This window comes from Cavia porcellus, unplaced genomic scaffold (genome assembly GCF_034190915.1).
Source record: "Cavia porcellus strain 051 isolate PalLab524CR breed Dunkin Hartley unplaced genomic scaffold, mCavPor4.1 scaffold_8, whole genome shotgun sequence".
Lineage (NCBI taxonomy): Eukaryota > Metazoa > Chordata > Mammalia > Rodentia > Caviidae > Cavia > Cavia porcellus.
The window spans coordinates 42,512,269-42,532,737 of NW_026947491.1; the positions used below are offsets into that span (position 1 = coordinate 42,512,269).

At 39.4% G+C, this 20,469-nt stretch overlaps 1 non-coding gene across 1 annotated transcript; it reads right to left on the bottom strand.

Annotated features, from left to right (window-relative positions):
• Positions 1 to 9,399: 9,399 nt before the first annotated feature.
• On the bottom strand, positions 9,400 to 9,536 carry LOC111753308 (small nucleolar RNA SNORA2/SNORA34 family). Its single transcript, XR_002788127.1, has one exon. It is a non-coding gene; the product is annotated as a small nucleolar RNA SNORA2/SNORA34 family (small nucleolar RNA).
• Between the last annotated feature and the right edge of the window lie 10,933 nt (positions 9,537 to 20,469).

A 20,469-nucleotide genomic window follows, 5' to 3' on the forward strand; every position in this document is an offset into this window, starting at 1 on the left:
CTCCAGGCACAGCACACCAGGCTACCCTTATGCTAAAGTACATTACAAAAGTATGGTGTGGGTGTTTTCCACCCCGGCCTTATTCCCTCAGAGTCAGGATACTACAAGTTGCTGTAGGCAACACAGCCTTGGTAAAGACTAGAGGAGAATTTCAAAAGGCAAAACACAACTTGCAAAGTTTGATCAATCTGTGGCTGACTAGGATGCTTGTTTCCCTCATCAGCTTTTACTTCTTTTGAGACCACATTACTTTTGTGATTATTATAAATTTTTCCTGAATGTGTAAGGTAAAGAAGAGCCAGGCCTGGTGGCACATATCTGTATGAAATCCCGGCATTTGGGAGACTGAGATAGGAGGACTGTGGCAGTTTAAGGCCAGCCTGGACTACAGAGTAAGTCAAGGTCAGTCTGAACTACACAGCAAAACCTGTCTCAAAGCAAAAAACAAAACAAAATAACTGGGTCATGATCACTGGCAATATTCATGAGATCCAAAGATTTCCTCCTTAAAGAGATACAAGTGCCTTTATTTCCAGATATCCTGCTGGACTATATAGCAGGTCCTAGCAATAGACTTTCTAGTTTTAAGGACTAGAAATTTTGGCCCTCTCACCCTGTAATTTATCGGGTCCTGACCTAGATCCCTGATCTCCCAAACAAGTGTATGGCAGAGGTTTAAATAAAATGAGACAAATCGTATGATTTCAGGGCTCCAGGAAGGTCAAAACCCTTTAGTTGAGCTCAAGATTCCAAGGGCTAAGACAAAGATTTTTCTGGCCACTCACTTTATTTAATAGGTCCAGCAACAAGGAGCAGGGAAACTGAGGAAAGCACAGGAAATAAGCAGGACCTTGTGAGTTTAAGGATGTCTCCAAGTAATGAATCAAAGTCAATTTAGTAGAACTGTCTTATCATGAAGACATGGTAAAAGTGAGACAGTAGGCGTAATTCCTGCAGCTACAGTCTATCTACTTAATTGATGTTTGAGTGAAGTGTCCGCAGCTGTGGCCTTATCTTGCCTTTTGAGGTATCTCTGGCCTCACAGGCCACTACCGGCCTCAGTCAGGACCAGTGATTCACAGAGGTTCACTTACTATGAATCAGCTTCCATCACCAGGCAAGGGGTTGAGGCCTAGGACAGACTCAGAGTTAAACATAGAAAGCCAATTAGTAAAATTTAAATCCTGCTCAGAGCTGCTTCGTAGTAGTCTCCAAAAGTAATTTGCTTGGCCAACAGGGGAACTGTGAAATATACAATTCTTAAAGAAATTAATGCTATAGAGCTTCTTGAAACAAGCACCTGATAGAGAACTTATTCCTCCCACAAGGTGACAAAAACATAGCAAGGCCTCCTGGGGACCTGTAAGATAAGATAGTGGGACTTACCTCATAAAAAAGCTTAGTCGTCCTTAAGAAAGCAAGCTGTTCCATGTTCCATAACTTGCTTTCAGGAAAAGCATTCAGGCCTTTCACTAATGATTCTTAGTTTTGGAACTGGTTTTGCAAGAACGGCTATGAGTAGAACTCAGGCCATCTGGTCAGTGACATCACAGGCTCAAATCTTCCATGCAAAAATAACACCCCTCAAAGTAAACACGTGTCCCTCCTTCTCACCTAACCAACAAAGATCTTTTCTCTTCTCCCTTTCCACAAATCTCCTACTACCAACCAATTGGGGAGGCAGGTTTAAGCTTTAGTTTCAGACTCCTTGTTGGTAGGCCACTCGGTAAAATTTTCTTTTATAAAAACTTCAGACCATAATCTTGAGCTCTACGTTTATCAGGTGATGAGCCCTTGCTTGACAACGTGAACACTTTAAGACAATTCTTAAACTGCGGTCATACCTGGCATTGTGGTATATGCCTGTAACTCACTCTATTTGTAGCTGGCCAAGGTAGGAAGAGTGAAAGTTTGAGTCAGCTTGGATACATTTAGCCATATTAATAGGTAACCTCAAAATCTTAACTTTTCCCATTTTGTCATAAATATAATTTTTTTTAGAGACAGGGTCTCACTATGTAGCTTAGATGGCCTTGAGCTCACTATGCAGTCCAGGCTGGCCTGAACTCCCAGCAGTCTCCCTGCTTCACCCTCCCAAGTGCTGGGATTACAGGCATGTCTTACCATACCCAATTCCATTATCCTCACTTTTATTTACTGTCTACATGGCATCAAATTGACTTAGTAATAAATGACTACACATATATTAAACATGAACCCAAGTGCTTTCATTCTTTATATAACTTGGTGAAACTTGTTTAATATTACTCATTTAATAAAGCAGCTATGTAAGATTCAAAAAGATGGTGGATAGCTAATAACTGGCTACAGAAGCTCCCTGAGATAGTCAACTTAGAATTCAACATAATACAGAATGGAGAGCCCCAAATAGAGGGAGATTAATTCTCTCATCCCAAGAAGAAATTAAGGCGACTTGCTGACCATCTGAGGTCCCACCGTGACTGGCCAACGTTGTGGGTCCCACCGAGACTTGCCGAGGGGTCTCGCCACAACTGGCCGAGTTCCCACCACGACTTTCCAGGGGCCCTGCCGCAACTTGCCAAGCCATCCAAGGTCCTGCCACTTCGACTCACTGGAGGTGCAGTTACATTGAGTTCAGGGGTCAGCGAGCCAAATGGAGAGCTGAGTTGGCAGGGAGTCTACATTGACCTGTGGTGAGTGACAGGAGTGGAGCCATTCCATAAATAGGGGGGTTCCAGCGGACAACATCCTAGGATTGGGCAGAACTGGCAAGTACAAGGGGCAGCAGCGACTTCAGTCAATTGTTCCCTTCCCGAATCAGATTGGTGGAGTGAGCTAGGCCTGGGTCATGCAACCTGGCTGAGACCCAATAGGTTACCCGAGGTCAAGTCCCTACAGTGGTATCACACACTAACCACACTGGCGCAGTGGGGCCTCGGAGGTTTGGCTGGTCTAGAGGGAGGCATCGAAAAGTAATACAGTAGTGCAGGCCACAGCAGCTTGACTGATCTGGAGGGGAGGGGCCAGCATACACTGTCCCTGTCTTCAACTCACTAACACACTGCAGGGTGAAGAGTCATCTAGTCAGCGCACTTCAGAAGCATTGTAACCAATGAAGAAAGAAACTGGGGCCTCCTGGAAGAAGCAAAAAAAGATGGGAAGAGGAAGCAACAACAAAAGTCCCCAGGCCCCAACCCTGAGAACATTGACCCAGGACAGGTAAATACAAAGGAGAATGAGAACAGCAAACATGCAATATCAGACACAGCACCAGGGGACATAAAGAGATATATTCAGGACCTCATAGACGAGTTCAAAAGTGAGATATTTTGCCAAATAAAGCAAGATTAATAAAAGAGATACTAAGCACCCCTCAAGCAGACACAGATGGGAGAAGGGAGGAGCTCAAACACAGGAGAGAACCATTTGGTGAAGAATATAAAAAATATATAAAATACATGAAGCAGATTCATAGAGATCACCAGGAAATTAAAAACTCTATGGAAAGATGGCAAATCAGCTTGAAAGAAACTAAGGATAGATTATCCAAACTGGAGGACAATTTTGCAATGTGGGAGTATGAAAGGGGAAACTTTTTAAAAATAACAAGGAAACAAGCAGTAACAATACAGAGACTAGAAGATGACAAAAGGATCTATAACCTGAGAATAAAGAATGTAAATGAAGAAGCTGGGATACAAACAAAGGAACTACAAATGTTATTCACAGAAATAATTAAGGAAAACTTCCCAAACATAGGAAAAGGAAATGATATTCTGATATATGAGGCATACAGAAGTGTAGCCACCTACAACCAAAACAGAGCTACACCCAGGCATATAATAATCAAGATCCCAGAAATTCAATATAAGAACAGGATATTAAAAGCTGTTAGAGACAAGAAACAGATAACCTACAGAGGAAGGCCCATCAGAATAACAGCAGACTTCTTGACACAAACCATCAAGTCAAGAAGAGACTGGAGTGAAATATTCCAATCCCTGAAAGAAAATAACCTCCATCCCAAACTGATATGCCCTGCTAAACTGTCTCTAGAAATTAATGGAGAAACAAGATGCTTCCAAGACAAAGAGGAACTTGGGAAATTTGCAACCACTAATCCAACTCTACAGAGAATACTCCAGGGCATTCTAGAGAGAGAAAAAAGTACTAAGATTCCAGGAACAGTGGCAGAGAGGCCTCAATGAATGGAGCAGAAAACAGAATGAAGAAGATAAGCAGACAACTGATGACAAAAAAAGAGCATAACAGAAATGAGGCAGAGAAGATTTTATTCAAAACTGATACGATTGATAGTATCAAGTCTGAGAGTAACTACACTGAAGATGACAAGACTCAATAATACACATTCTGGTTTGATAACTGCCAGTTTTTGAAGTCGTATACTAAGTTATATACAAAGTTGTGTTTTTATTAATACTGTTATGTACTGACATTTAATTATACTATGTCTGATGATATAGCCAGTTCTATTGGAGATAACAAGAGACAACCCAGAAACTATGGTAAAACGATTCGTACAGTCGTCTTATATGTTTATTTCGTTTCTTGTGTTTATAGGAATATGTTCTGTTTTGCCTTGCTTTGTTTTGTTTCTCCCTCTAATATAGAAAGGATAGAGATACATGTTAAGACTCATGCATGTGTAGAATCTATAAACAGTTTATAAAAACTGATCTGATGACACATGATGAAATGAACAGATACTCTGAAGAAAAAGAAACACTAAAATACCCAGTGCTGATCCTGGAGTGTCATAATGTGAAACCCAGCAATAGTATTATTCTTTGTTCAGAGTGATATTAGTCTGGTTCGGTTTATTCAATCTCAACATAATTGAAGAGATGGATAACTGCATGTATGTTTAAGTGTATAGGATTGACAACCATATTTCTAAGTTTTTGTTGAATAGTTGAACAGAACTGGTTGCAATCTCAGTTTGAATCCCTACTTTATAAGATTCACTTTAGTATCTTGAATAACTATTTGTAAGAAGACAATCTGTAATCATCAACTAGTGATTTCTTACTGTTTATTTTTTTCTTTGAAATTATGTATTCTTTCTACCCATTTTCTATTTTGTTTAATCTTTCTTTAAATTAAATTTAAAAAAGACACTACAGTGCTGATCGTGGAGTGCTATGATGTGAAATCCAGCAATACTATTATTCTTTGTTCAGAATGATTTTAACTTGCTTTAGTTTGTTTAATCTAAACATAATTGAAGAAATGGATAACTGCATGTATGTTTAAGTGTATAGGATTGACAACCATGTTACTAAGTTTTTGTTGGATAGATGAACAGAACTGTTTGCGGTCTCACTGTTTGAATTCCCACTTTACACGTTCCATTTTTGTATCTTGAACAACGATTTGTAAAACAACAATATATAAACATCAACTAGTGATTTCTTACTGTTCATTTTTTTCTTTGAATGTATGTATTATTTCTACCTATTTTCTGTTTTGTTTAGTTTTTCTTTAAATAAAATTTTTAAAAAGAATGGGTAATTGGCCCATAAATGTATATAGGAAGGGAGCCACTCTTTGTGTGTAAGGAAAGAGAAATGTTTTCTAAAGAGAAGTTATAAAATATAAATATCTTGGTTACTTTTTCTCATTGCTGAGACAAAATGCCTGATGCCCAAAAGTAAGGAAGAGAAGGTTTATTAAGCTCAGTTTGTGGAGGTTTCAGTCCACAATGAGTTGACTCCAAGACAGGGTGTCATGGCAGAGGAACAACAGTTCATAGTATCAGAAAACGCAAAGGCAACAACAGCCAAAAGGGAAGGAAAGTGGAAATAAGACTCTTTCTGTCTCTGCTATTGTATGTAGGCTACTCACCATAGGATGGCTGTAACACTCACACCTGTAATCCTAACACTGGACTATGAATCAATCACAAATTCTAGAAGTCTGCCCCCATGACTGCTTGGAGCTTTGGGGCGACATCTAGACACAGCCATAATAATGAAACTAGTTTTCTTAAAGGTGTAGACAAGTTGTGATATTGGGGCCCTGGCCTAGGACCACCAATCTGCTAAAGAGGTATGATGACAGAATAAAACACAGACTAAACATGTACTTTAGTTACAGGAGGCACCAGGATGGTCAAAGCCCAATGCTGGCAAGAATACGAGGCATTGGTATCTTTGCCTTTATTAGGTGCACAGTGTGAATGGGGTGCTGGGGTGCTGCAGGAAGCAGTGGGGGTGAACTACTGACGCAGTCAAGGTTCAAGAATTGAGAAACAATGCAGTTTTGGAAAAGCACACAGGCACAGATCATAGTTAACTAGTAACCTGATTGTCTGCTAACTGCACCTCCTGAGCAGGATGGAATTTGCACGAGTTGAATCCTCAGCTGTCATCACTGTTTGCTAGTCTCGGTTCAGGCTGTTGACTTAAAGATTAATCTGTCTTTAAGCCAGCCAGCGGTCTTGCCACAATCATGTAAGCCTAGGACAGACTCTAAATTTATTTTCTTGCCAATTTATTAATACTAATTATTCCCTGTTCTGTATTGCATCAGACTGTTCCTCAACATTGTGAAAAGTCTGAGAAGCTTGCAAAAGGTTCTTGAAAAGGTACAGATCTTGTAGGAGATTCTATGCGTGATCAAGTAGGTAAAAATTATTCGCAGGTTTGTGTGGAGGTTGATCAAATATCAAAGGTGACTTGTTACAAATCCAAAGTGTGAGTCTCTGTGTTTAAATGTCAGAGGGTTTTCTGGAGCATTGTTTTCCACTCAATAGAAATGATGAGTTTTTCTGCAGTTATTAGGTAATGTATATAAAAATATTTCATCATTTTTGGTGTCTTGTGTATTAAAGATTTTTTGTTTTATCACTTGGTTTTATTTTACTATGGTCTTATTAAAATTTTTTAAACTTTTGATACCTTTGACAAATTCTAAAATTAAGTCTTTAGGATTAAAGCTAACTGGGATTTCCAGAGGATCCCAAAGGAAAAAAAAGACACACATTAGGTCTATATTTACATAAATGCACTATTAATATACTTTCCACAATTATAGGGTTCCTAGAAATCCAATTTCTTGATAAATATTATCAGTCAAAATTCTAATGTTAGATTACAAAGATGAATAATTTTCTTTGTGATTTGTAAGTGCTCGGCAGGTTCTGTTACATGGCTGTTCTTGGTCTTTTGTCACCCAGTTTTCTTAAGTACACATTTCTTATGAATCTAAACTCCTTTACAAATAAATTAATTTTTCTTTGACTCTGTTTGGTAAAAACTAGATTATTGTAACAAAATTAAGTTTTCTGGCTCAGAACTATTATAAAATTGGAATTGTATCAAAGTGTGATGGTGCACACTTACAATCCCAGCTGAGGCAGGAGAATTACAAGTTGAAGCTCAGCCTGTGCAACTTGGTAGATCTTCACCTTAAAATAAAAATAAAGAGGTGCTGCGGAGGTATCTCAGTGTGAAGTCCTGGGTTCTATCCCCACTACTAGGGAGGAAAAGCTGAATTTGTTTTTGCTCCTGCTGGCTTTGTTTTTGCTCCAAACTGTACCACTGGTCAGGCATTCTGAGATGCTACCCACTGCCAACAGGAGCCAGAACACTGAATTTAACAATGGATTTCAGATTGTTTCTACAGCAAGCTCACAACAAATAAAAAAACAAATTAAATAAACGTTATTTAAAACTAGTTTTTTTCCCTAGTGAAAGAAATAATGGCTGGGTTTGGTGCTATGCATCTGTAATTCCAGCACAGAAGGCTGAGCAGAAGGACTGCTGCTAGTTTGAGGCCAGCTTAGGCTCCAAAGCGAGCTCAATTTCAAGTTCATCCTGAACTATATGGTGAGACTCTATGTCACACATGCACAGAGAGACAGAGGGAGAAAGAGAGAGAGACTGTGAATCAAAATTTCTCTTCAGCCTCAGTGAAAAGAAATCTATCAGGTACTATTAGAATCATCTATGCTGAAAAACTTTCAGAAGGCAAACTCTCAAATTCACTTTTTTAAACCTCAGGTATGCACCAAATTCTTTTAGGACACATCCACTTGGCTTGAAAAAAATACTGGGAAATAATAATCTTCAGTTACATTGATATTCTTACACTGAAAAGATAAGAATCTCAAAAATTCTCTCCAGGACTGAGGATGCAATTCAGTTTTAGAGTGCTTGCCTAGAATAAGTTATGCCCTTGATTCAATGTCCAGGACCAGAAAAACAAAAACTAAAAAAACTTCTAACTCTTCTACTGATTCTCAGTTCTTAAAATTTTTTATTTATTAATTGTTTTGTGTGAGATGCAATCTCACTACATAGCCAGGCTGGCCTTGAATTTGGAGTGATCCTCCTGCCTCAGCTTCCCGAATGCTGGGATTATAGGCAGGTGCCACAATGCCCGACCTGATTCCCATTCTTTTAGAACATATTTTTATACAGTCCTAAATATCTTCATAGACAACTTTCAAAATTGTCTGACATATTTGGAATTTGCCTTGATATATTTTCCTAAGTGATAAAAATAATGGTAGAACTGAAGAGACTTCACTAGAGGTATAGGCATTATACTAAGAATTTTAGAGAAGATAAAGTTGACTTTAAAAAAAAGATGTTTCTTGAAAATATGAGTTTGCCTAAATAAAAGAAAGCAGGACATACAGAGTAAATGTTATAAAGAAGGAAAAGGACAGGGAACTCTTTCAAAGACAACTTGTGTTACAAAATTAGATTTAAAATTAGACAAACTATATGAAACCAGTCTTAAACTCAAAGATAAAAAAAGCCCTATATTTTAACTCAACAGGTTACTGATATCATTAATACAAATGAAATCTAAATTAGCTATGAGGCCAAGGATCAACTCTTCTCAGTTCAGAAGTTACAGCTAGTTTACAGATACTGTGAAAAACCTCAATTATAGATGATAATAGAGGGAACTTTTTTATATTTTTATTTTAAAGGGGGTAAAATTAAACAGAACACAGTAGGACATAGGAAAGCAATGTAAGAGATATAAATTTCAAAGCTAGATGACCTGAGATCTTCACTGTCTATCATATTGTCTGTTTTCTTCCAAGTAGTTGTCGGTGTCTTTGCATACAGAGAATTCATACAAAACAATATAGTATGAAACTGATCCGAACAGAATGAGGAAGGCATTTTAGGTCTTCAGAACCAGACAATAGGGAAGTCACTAATAGCTGTTGTAGAGTCTCTCATTCTCTTCAAATTAGCTCTCCATATTTTCATGTACAATTGAAGTTCAACAAAACAAAACAGGCAAGGGGAGAGGGGTTGCTTGGTTTCCTGGCACTCCAGGTACCAGCATGGCGTGGGCCCCAGTAAACGCCGGTGGCTCCCATCCTGGGCTGCTGGAGCCTGCCATGCTCACAGCTGCTCACCAGTGAGGGAGAGGTGTTTCTTTCTAATGAATTGACCATTTCATTATCCAAGTTCTGAAATGGCCAACAGACCATAGAAAGACATCTCTTTAGGCTCCTGCTTGAAACCAACTGCATCAGGAAGCTGCCAGCCTTGATTCAGGGCCAGAATAGAGGGGACTTATAATCTAAGACACTATGTGCCTTAAGAGTTCATGTTCCTGATTAAATGTCTTTAAGATGTCCGGTACTACAGTTAGCTGACAATGGAAAACTGCTACACTATACTGTTCTACCAATGGGCAGTGGACAGTTAACACTGAAAATGATACTCACTGGATTGCCTTTCTGATTATAAACTAACGAAATTTTGTTATGATCACAAAAGTCTATGAAATGCTGAGTTTTCAAAAGTCTGGCTTCTTGTCTTCATCTGTCTCACTAACAATATTTGGTCCATGGTAAAATGATACATTTGTTGGGAAATAAATCCAAATAACACTAAGATAATTGACTGATTTCTTTTGCAATGTGATTGTTTATTTCTCTAGACTGGAAATCATATCATATCAAAATAATAGGACAAATCAAGTTATTAGGAACAAATAAAAAGTTATAACAACTTGGGTATTAAAGACTGATTTTTCTCAGAATTAGGACTAGCTAAACTATACAAAGTAGAAGCTAAGGAGGCAAATTAGCCAAAGGAAAACATAAATTAAATGTTAAGATATTTCATAAGGTATAAATGACTGTAAGTACAAGGGATAAATCACATTGTCTACCCTGATAAAGAATGTGATGCTATCTATAAAGAATTTGGGGCTGGCTAGGACACTTATTTCTTCCACCAATTGATTTTACGTTTTTTTGTTTTTGTTTTTATTTTTAGACAAAGTCTTGCTACGCAATTCACGCTGGCCTTGAGCTCATTATTTTAGTCCACATTGCTCTTGAACTCACAGCAATCCTCCTGCCTCAGTCTTTCCAGCTCTGGAATTACAGACGGCACCATCAGGCCTGGCTTAATTGTACTTCTTTTTAGGCCATGTTACATTTACAATCACTACACTGGTAGTGTTTTTGCTGGATATGTGAATGGTTTTATACAAAAGAAAAGAAAGTTACAAGGATTGTAATGGTAGGTACCATTAATGACATGCAGAAATTCTTTCCTTAAAGAATCTCAAGTGCCTTTTAAAAAATACATCTCCTATACCTCTGTTGGATCATATAGAAAATCCTAGGAGCCAGGAATTTAGCTCAGTGGCCTAAGTGCCTGCTTGGCAAGCATAAGGTTGTGAGTTCGATCCCAGTACCACAAAAAAAAAAAAAAAAAAAAAAAAGAAAAGAAAAGAAAGAAAAGAAAATCCTAGGTACGATTCCTTCTATGTTTTCCACCCATCTATTTCCAACTATTTTCTATCATGCTTTTCTTTTCTCTAAAACAGCTGCCTGGAATGACCTCTTGCTGTCCTTCCTCTTCTTTACTTGGAAAACTCCTATTCTTTAAGGTTTCCTTACATACTCATTGCTATGATCACTGCCTGGCTGCTCTAGGCAGCTTTAGTTAGTCCTACATTCTGGCTGCTACCCAAACACTTCTTAATCTGCTCAAGAACTTTTAACTCATCTCATATATATTTACTGAGACCCTGCTTTGTGCCCAGTACAGGCTGGGGCTACTGTACAAACACAAATAAGGACAGCCCCTCGCAGTGATTATCATTTTTGTGCTTCCTTCTCCCACTAAATTGCTAGCTTCTCAGCATAGGATATTATCTAATCTCTGTGTACTTGGTACTAGCAAAGACCAGGTTATACAGGACGTGTTTCAAAAATGTATTATTTTTATATATGCACTTTGTATATTGCATCCTAATAAAGCTCCGGTCTCTGTCTCAGAGTTGGCTTCCCCTTCTTTATCTAGAAACTTGAAATCAAAATTGCTGAATAAGTGATCTGCACTCACTGCACCTCCCCACCACTCATTTATTCCTTTGCCCTTTACCCATTAGGTAAGTTGAGATCATCATTTTCCCGCCACACTGAAAACCCACTCTTCCTGTGGGAGCAGTCTTGGTGACTGAACCACACTCCTTATTTTTTAGGGCCTCACTAAGTTGCCCAGACTGGCCTCAAATTGGAATCTTCCTGCCTCAGCCTCCCGAATGGCTGAGATTACAGGTACAAGCCATCATGCCTTGCCATTTGTCTGTTTTATGACCCCCAACCTTAGGGCTGTGATTTAGAACACAGTTTTACTATCAGGAAAGTCTCCCTGCATGATGGAACAGTGCCACCACCTGGTCTAGACTGGTAGATAATTCTTAAGTCTAAGCGGGTGGAACACTTTCAGTTCCAAATCCCATGGAACACTCTGCCTTGCTTATGTTTGCTTCCTCATTTAACAAATATATTATTTCTTGAGGATCTGCTATATGTCAGGCACCAGGATACAGCAATGACCAAGACATACAAAGTTTCTGTTCTCAGGGAACTTCCCTTGCATGGGAGAGACAAATAAACAAGCCAGTATGTCTGAAAGTGACACATTCTATTTTTTTTTTTTTTAATTTTAAGGGCAAAATAAAGAGCACCAAGAGCTAAAAGTAGAGATAAGGATTGCCGAAGAAAGAGCTCGCCAAATGATTCAGAAGTACGAATCTGACTAAAGTAGGAGAGCAAACCGCACAGACATCTATCTGGGAGAGGATGTTCAGGGAACAGTTAGGAGGATGCTTCAGAGAAAAGGCCGACCGCCCCCACCCCAGAAAGGCATCTACAACTGTTAACATGGGCATCTGACGTGAACCTGTGTGCCCTTTATTTCTGACACTACAATCTTTCTGGCAGTGATACCACAGCACAAAATCCCTGCAGTCTTTCTGGGCTTACAGGGTGGCTCTGTGATGAGGGATGTGTCCGGGGTTCAGTCTCAAACACTACCAGGGAATGAAGCATAAACAAACAAACAAACCTCCAAGTCTTACTAACACTGGTTCAGTTAGGTAAGACACACACGGCTTGTGCGCAGTACGCACAGATGGAGAATGTGCCAAGGCAGCAGCTTCCTTCTTCCTAGAAGAAACAAAGCAAGGGTTTGATCCGCAGTACTATAAGAAAAATGAGCTACAACAAAAAGTCTACCTCTAAGGCGTCTTAAACAGTGTTAAAATGTGAATTACAGACTGAGACCTGTATAAATGTAACATGTGTAAATGAAAAATACTGGTGTCTAGTATCTGCAATAGACTCCTGCAAACCGATAATAATAAAGAAGATAAATAACCCAACAGAAAAATGCGCAAATAGCACAGGTGATTCCCAAAAGTTCAAATGACCAGTGCTTCTTATAAAACCCTACTCCACATTTCCACTAATTTGGAAAATATAAATCAAACTCAAGATTGTTTTACATATTTGCACTACTGATAACCTAAAAATCTCAGCTTTCTAAGTGTTGGTAAATATGTAGAAACTAGTACTTGCACACAGTATAAAATTGACACAGTCACTTTGGAGATCAACTGACAAGATCAACTATAGGTAAAAACGTGCCTACTGGGCTGGGGATATAGCTCAGGGGTAAAGTATCTGCCTGGCATGCAGGACTTCTGGCTCAAGCTGCAGCCCAGAAAAAGAAAAAAGCCCCTCTCCTAGCATGTTCAAGGCTCTGGGTTTGTTCCTCAACACCACAAAACAAAATCAGAAAACAAGGGACTCCGGGAGAACATGGCGGACAGACAACAGCAACTACCGGAGGCTCTCTGAAAGGCTCGGCTCAGAGGCCAGGAATGAAGCAGACTAAGGAGACACGAACCAGTAGAGATATGCTCTGCTGACTCAGGAACGAACTGGGCTGAGAGAAACCAACTTAGAATACAGTCCTGGCGCTAAAATAGGAACAGAAAAGACTGGGTGTAGAGGCTCGACCCCGCGCCATTGGAAACTGCGATTTGGGTTTCCCGCCGCCCGGTGGCTGGCTGCCTCCACAGCGGCTCGGCAAGGAGAGACGCGCAGAAGCTCTGGGAACGGGAGTCTGCGAACGGAGTCGAAAACAGGACGGACAAGGAGGTGTACACGAAAACTGACTGGTGGCGAGGTGAGTGAGAAACTGACCCCCTACCACAGTTTGACTCCAGAGGAGGTTTTTCTGGGCTCAGGCAGTCCTGTAAGAGCAGGGCGCGGTGGCAACTCCAGCCACACATTCCTCTCTCGGACGGGATTGGTGAAAGGTGCCTGGCCTGAGTGACGCTGCTGGCGGACTCCCTAGGCTGGCCTAACCCAGATCCCAGAGCCTGACCGTGGCCTGGAGGAGCAACTGACTCCCGCGTAGGCTGCCTCCTCCGCGACTCCCTGGTGTGCAGCGGTGGGCGGGAACAACTAGCCAGCGCAATTTGATCAGGCTGCGGCTGACAGGCAGGGAAGCCGGGCCTCCTATGTAAGCTTGCATTTTATAAGGAACAGAAAATATGGGGAAGGGAAGCAACAAAAAAGGCTCCTCGGCCCCCAATCCTGAGAAACAGGCAATAGTGGACACCGCACCAATATACATTAAGCGCCATATAGAGAGCCTCATAGACCAATTCAGGAATGAAGTTATCAACGACCTGAAGCTAGAAGTATGCAGAATAGTTAGAGAAATGCTAAGCACCACCCAGGAAAAAACAGATGGTGGAATGGAAGAACAGAAAAAGAGGGGAGAATTGCTTGATGGAGAAAACAGAGAAAGCATTGAGTATGTGAAGCAGGTTCAAAGGGACTATCAAGAAATTAAGAAGTCTATCCAAGACTGGCATAACAGCGTGAAAGAAACTAAGGACAGACTATCTGAACTGGAGGGCAGACTTGAAATATGGGAGAATGAAATGAAAAACTTCTTAAAAATAACAAAGAAACAAACAGCAATAATACAAAGACAAGAAGATGATAAGAGGAGCCATAACTTAAGGATTAAGAACATAAAAGAAGAAGTAGGGACACAAACAAGTGAACTACAAAAGCTACTCACAGAAATAATCCAGGAGAATTTTCCTAATTTAGCAAAAGGTAAAGATACTCAGATGTATGAGGCATACAGGACCCCAGCCACCTACAACCCAAACAGAGCAACACCCAGGCATATAATAATAAAAATTCCAGAAATTCAATACAAGAACAGAATATTAAAAGCTGTAAGAGACAAGAAACAGACCACTTACAAGGGAACACCCATCAGAATTACAGCAGATTTCTCTGCACAAACCATCAAATCACGAAGAGCGTGGGGGAAATAATTCAAGCTTTGAAAGATAATAATCTCCAGCCAAGATTGAGATATCCTGCACAACTGTCCCTGGAAATTGATGGAAAAACGAGGTGCCTCCAGGATAAGGAGGAACTGGGGGAATTTGCAACCACCAATTCAACCCTACAGAAAGTATTGCAGGATATTCTAAAAAAAGAAAAATACAAAGAACCCAGAAATAGTGGCGGGGAGGCCACAATGAATGGAGCAGAGAACAAAATGAAGAAGACAAACTGACAGCTACTGACAGAAAAAGAGCTTAACAGAAATGAGACAGAGAAGATTGGATGATAGGAACAGCTATTTTGGAGAAAATGACATCTTAATAGGTAATGCTGATTTAGTACCATCTTGTTTTGAAGTCTCATCTAGCTTTTGTTCTTCTGTCTCCAATGGTCTAAACAGGTTGTATCTTATTGGATTTTGTTATGTACGATAGTATAAGCAAAAACCTTTTAAAGACAAGGAGATTATACAGAGACCATTGTTCATTTTCTGTTAGTCGATTCTAAATACTCTATAATGCTGTCATTCTCTTAAATGGTTTTACATTGTTTTGATATACTTAATGCTACAGTATATGAAGTTGTACTCAAGGACTTCAGGGAGGAAGTCAATATGGTAACTACTTTTGGGTCGGAAATATCTGGTGGTGAAACACTATTCTGCTTAAATGGTTATGTTTTGATCTGCCCTGTTTCGCTGTTATGCCCTCTTTTTTCTCAATCTCCACTCCTCCATTATTTACTTTTTTATTTTTATCCATTTAATTAAAGGGGAAAATATAGCAGGATATAATATAGTAACCCACTTTGACTTTCTATTATCTCGATTTGAAGCCCTGTATTACTCTCACCATCTTGTTTTTGACTGAGGTTCCTCTATTCTGTTTTGCTGGATAGTATCAGGTTCGAAAGTTTAGGCATCAGCTGAGAAGATAATGAGATTCATTATAACGCCCATTCTCGTTGACTTTTATCTACTTTTGAAGACCTACAATATCTCCAAAGTTTTGGTTTTGTCGGTTTTATTCTTTACTGTTTTGTTCAATTGTATTACAACTAATGATATAGGCAATTCTATTAGAAATAGCGGGAGGCATTATGGTAACCATTGTTGATCACCTTGTATTATGCTTTTATATTATCTATTATGTCCACCCTTTTGACTTGACCGATTCTGTTCTGTTATGTCACATTTGGTTTTACTCTCTTCCAAAAAAGCAATAAGAACCGTGGGAGCAATGAAACCCAAAATGTGTAATAGTCACTGTACAAAAGAGAGGAAAAGAAAGTGCTCTAAACTATATAACTGCATGTATATTTAAGTGTATAAGATAGAAAATGATATCACTGAGTTTTATTGGATCATTGAACAGAACTGTTTGCAGTATCATTGTTGGAATGTCCACTCTACAAGCTTTAATTTTGTGACTTGAACAATTATTTCTAAGATGGCAATATGTAATCCATTGACTAGTGATTTCCTACTGCGCATTTTTTTCTTCTGTAAATCTGTATAACTTGTACCCCTTCACTGTTTTTTTTCTTTCTTTTCTTTTCTCCTTAAATAAAAATAAAATAAAATAAAATAAAAAGAAGGGGCAAAATCAGAAAACAAAAAAAGGAAAGAAAAAAGGAAAGAGAAAGAAAAATACCACATACTCTTTGGTCCAAAATATCTACTTCTAGGTTTTTTTTTTATAGATAAGGTCTTGGTATGCAGTTCAGGCTGGCCTTGAACTCACAGTGATTCTCCTGCCTCAGCCTCCTAAGTGCTGGGATTATAGGCATGTATCATATGCCTGGCCAAGTTAGAGTTAGAGCATCTTCTTAATCCATTCCTAACTCATGAAATTAACTTAGTGGCCTTGTCCAGGATTTTATAAAAATTAAATAGAAGGGGCTGGAGATTTAGCTCAGCGGCATAAGCACCTGCCTTGCAAGCAGGCAGTCATGAGTTTGACCCCGGTACCGATAAAAAGGAAAAAGACCAAAAAAAAAAATTTAAATAGAAGAAAATGCAAAAGAATAGGAAATAGGTATAATAAGTACAAGTATTATTTTGTTAAATTTATTTCATGTATGAACTGTATGAACTTGATATCAAATGTACTTCTTACCATGAGTTGTGGTTTTAAAAGAATTCTGATTGGGCCTGATGGTACAATCCTGTAGCTCAGCTACGCAGACTGAGGAAGGAGGATCCCAAATTTGAGGTCAGCTTAGACATTTAGCAATATCCTCTCTCAAAATTTTAAAAACAAGAAAGGCTAGGAATGTAACTAAGTGATACAGCACGTGTGGTGCTATCCCCAATATCACAAACAAGCAAATAAACACCCTCTGAAACCCCTCCCAAAGTGAGACTTTTATACATTAACAGACAGTGATACGCTTGAGGATATTCCCTGAAATATGATGTTTATAATAATGAAACATTCAGACCAGTGCATTTGCCACTGATAGACAAATGCATAAACAAACTCAGGGAATATCACATAGTAACTGAGATCAACTATGTTGATCGACACAGATGAATGTTGAAAACATGGCTGAGGGAGACAAAAACAAAATGTAGAAAAGTACATACAAAACCAATTACATGACTTTTTATTTCCAGTATTGGGGATTGAATCCAGTGCCTTTGCACTGAGCTACAACCCCAGCCCCTTTATTTATTTATTTATTTATTTATTTATTTATTTATTTAAATTTTGAGACAGAGTCTAAGTAACCTAGGCTGGAGCTTAAAGTTCCAGTTCTCCTGAGCGTGTATCGTTAAGGCAGAGAAAGCAGTTTTCAAAGCCTCCCACTCACCAAGTCTAAAGCAATTTGCTCATCAAAATAAGTAATCATAATAACAGATCAAACAAAATGGGAATCCAAGCACCCAAACTGGTATATGTAAGTGAATAACGACATAAAGAAAAGGGAAAGATATTTTAAAGAGAATCTCCAAAAATTAATGTACAATAAATGATTCATTCATAAAAATCATTTGGCAAACAGAATTAGCTGATTCAAGCAAAAAATATTAATGGACACTGAAATTAATAGGGTAAAGTGTGATAAATAACAGGACATTTGAATAACATGTATTAGCAATGTACTTATTGATTACAGAATGAAAGATAGTAACTTTACATCAGACATCGTTGTAATCCACATGATCAAGGCAGCAGTCTGCCAGTTAACAGATAACAAGCCAGGAGAGGAACACTTCCCAACTTGTGTCCAGTGATGACAGACACTAGCTTGAATCTGGTTATGTGTGAGAGTATTTACTCTACAGAGGAGCCAGCCAGTTGGCAAATATTTGAGAACAACAATGAATCAGAGGACAAGAGAAAGTGATTTATGTGCCTTCTGATAATTTTTTTTTGCCTTCTGATAATTATATACCAAGAAATTACAACGTGTTTGTGGTCTGCTGCCCAAAATACATAACTTCAAGGGTAATGAGAAAACATACATCAGGAAAAAACTAAACTGAGAGACTTTCTGCTAAATAAATGGCCTGTGTTGGCAGATATTCAGGGTTATGAAAGACACTGACAATTAATGCAATATTTCAGATGAGAGCTATAATAACTAAATGCAGTATGTGATCTTGATTGGATTCTAGACAAGATTGGGGGTGTTATGGTTTGTGTCTAGATGTCCCCTCAAACCTTCATGGTCATAAATGAGGTTTTGAAGATGGCTGGACTAGGATGTTTAAAAGTAGGTTAAGGATATGATAGTGGAATTAAGGTTATGGATAACAGAAGTCCCACCCTGCATATAGGTCACATCAATCAATAGGTTGGTGGTCTGTATAAAATATAAAAGGACAGAAAGAAGGGGGCTTAGTGCCATTGCTGGATGCTTACCGCCTGTTGCTTCCTGCCTGCCACACCATCAGCTCTTTTTCCTCTGTGGTGCCCCTCTGCTATGCTGCCCTGCCTCAGAGTCAGCTATCAGCTAAAACCAAAACAAACTGTGAGCTGAAATAAACCTTTCTCCTTTTAACTTTGGGGGCTGGGTATTTTGTGTCAGCAATGAGAAAAATAACTAAGAGAGAGGGGTATAAACATTTACAGGGAGGCTGATGCAGGAGGATGGCAAGTTTAAGGCCAGCTTGGATGATGAGGTGTAATAAAAATATGCTGAATGATTAAATTTTAAAGATTGTTACAATTAAAGACACATTGCCATTAATCCCTCTCAAAATAATTCCTCTCTCTTCCAACACACTTGGCCCATCATTCTTGCTAATTTCTGAGGCCACAGCACCCCCACCCTCACCCCCACCCACAACCCCAAGTCCACACCCACCGAAGACCACCTCCATGCTGCATGGCCCTCAGGTCCGGCACAGGGAGCAGAATCCCCAGCACTTTCCTGTCCTGCCTCCGATTGGTTGAATCCACAGTGATGTTCCACAGGCTTGAGCACCAGCAGGAGCTGCAGGTATGAGGACCAGGTGCCCAGATGCCCCTCTGCTTACCTGTAGGGACAGACATCACTCAAGGTGATTGACCTTCATCCCCATCTGCTGACCACTGGCTATCTGAACACAGTTTACTCTCTAGTGTCAATAGGTCAATGTGGTTGCCATGAGTCATGCAAAAGAATCCATTTAGCTTCTTTCAGTATATAGAGATTACACACTCTTCTATCTTCATTCACTTGTGTTCCAGGATTGCAGTCCAGGAAGATTCTGACTGTGCAGATTCTTAAAAGTATACTGGGTGGGGAATCCACCCTAGGCCAACCCTGCATCCCACTTTGTTCAGAAGCAAGCCCTGAGATGAACGCTGTGCCAAGGGAAGCTGAGGACTTTGCCGGGAACACTGGGCCCGGAACTCTCTCCCTTTCTGTGTGATTGAGCCTGGAAGGATGTAGCCCAGGAAGGGCTGCAACTCACGGAGGGGAAACCAGTCTACCAGTACAGTCAGCATAGAGCAAGCAGAACCAAGAAACAGAAAGAAGGAAACAGGACCGGCTGTTTGGGGGATTTTAACAACTCGGAATGGTTTACAGCATAAACTAACACATCTCCTTCTGTGGCCTCACCAGCTTTCTCATCCTTCAGGGAAAGATCTGACTGACTCACTCTGGGATTTAGATGCCAGACTTGTAAGACTGAATCTTTTGTAGGGGAAATCTAGGATACTTCAAAAAAGGTACATATTGAAAAACCCAAAAATCTGCACCACACAGTTTAGGAAAAGAGAAAACAGACCTAACGAAAATTGGACCTGAAAACATTTTTAGTTTTTTTGTATTTGGAGGTTTTGGAGGAGAGGTGTTTTTGGTTTTGTTTTTTTTGAGACAAGGTTTCTCTATATAGTTCAGGCAGGCCTTGAGCTCACTATGTAGCCCAGGCCAGCCTTGAACTTGTGGCTATTCTCCTGCCTCAGCCTCCTGAGTGCTAGGTCTACAGATGTGTGCCACTGCACCTGGTCCACAGCCTAAAAAAGTTATTAGAGCTGCTTCCCTTTACAAAATATAACCGAGCCTCAATAAAAATAAATGTAATATGAAATTATATACATATATTATATATATATATATATATATATATATATATATATATATATATATATATATATATATTGACAATCTTGACCTTGGATACCTATTTCCTGCCCTTTTCTTCAGCCAAATTCAGAGCAAAGATCCTGTGTCATCTCCCTTGGACTTCGAGCCCAGATATCAAACATCAAGACTTACAGTCACAGAGGGATGCTGAGAGCTTCCCGATGTAGACAGACTTAAGTAAATAAATCCCCCTCCAGCCTTCATGATTATAACTGTTGTGTTCC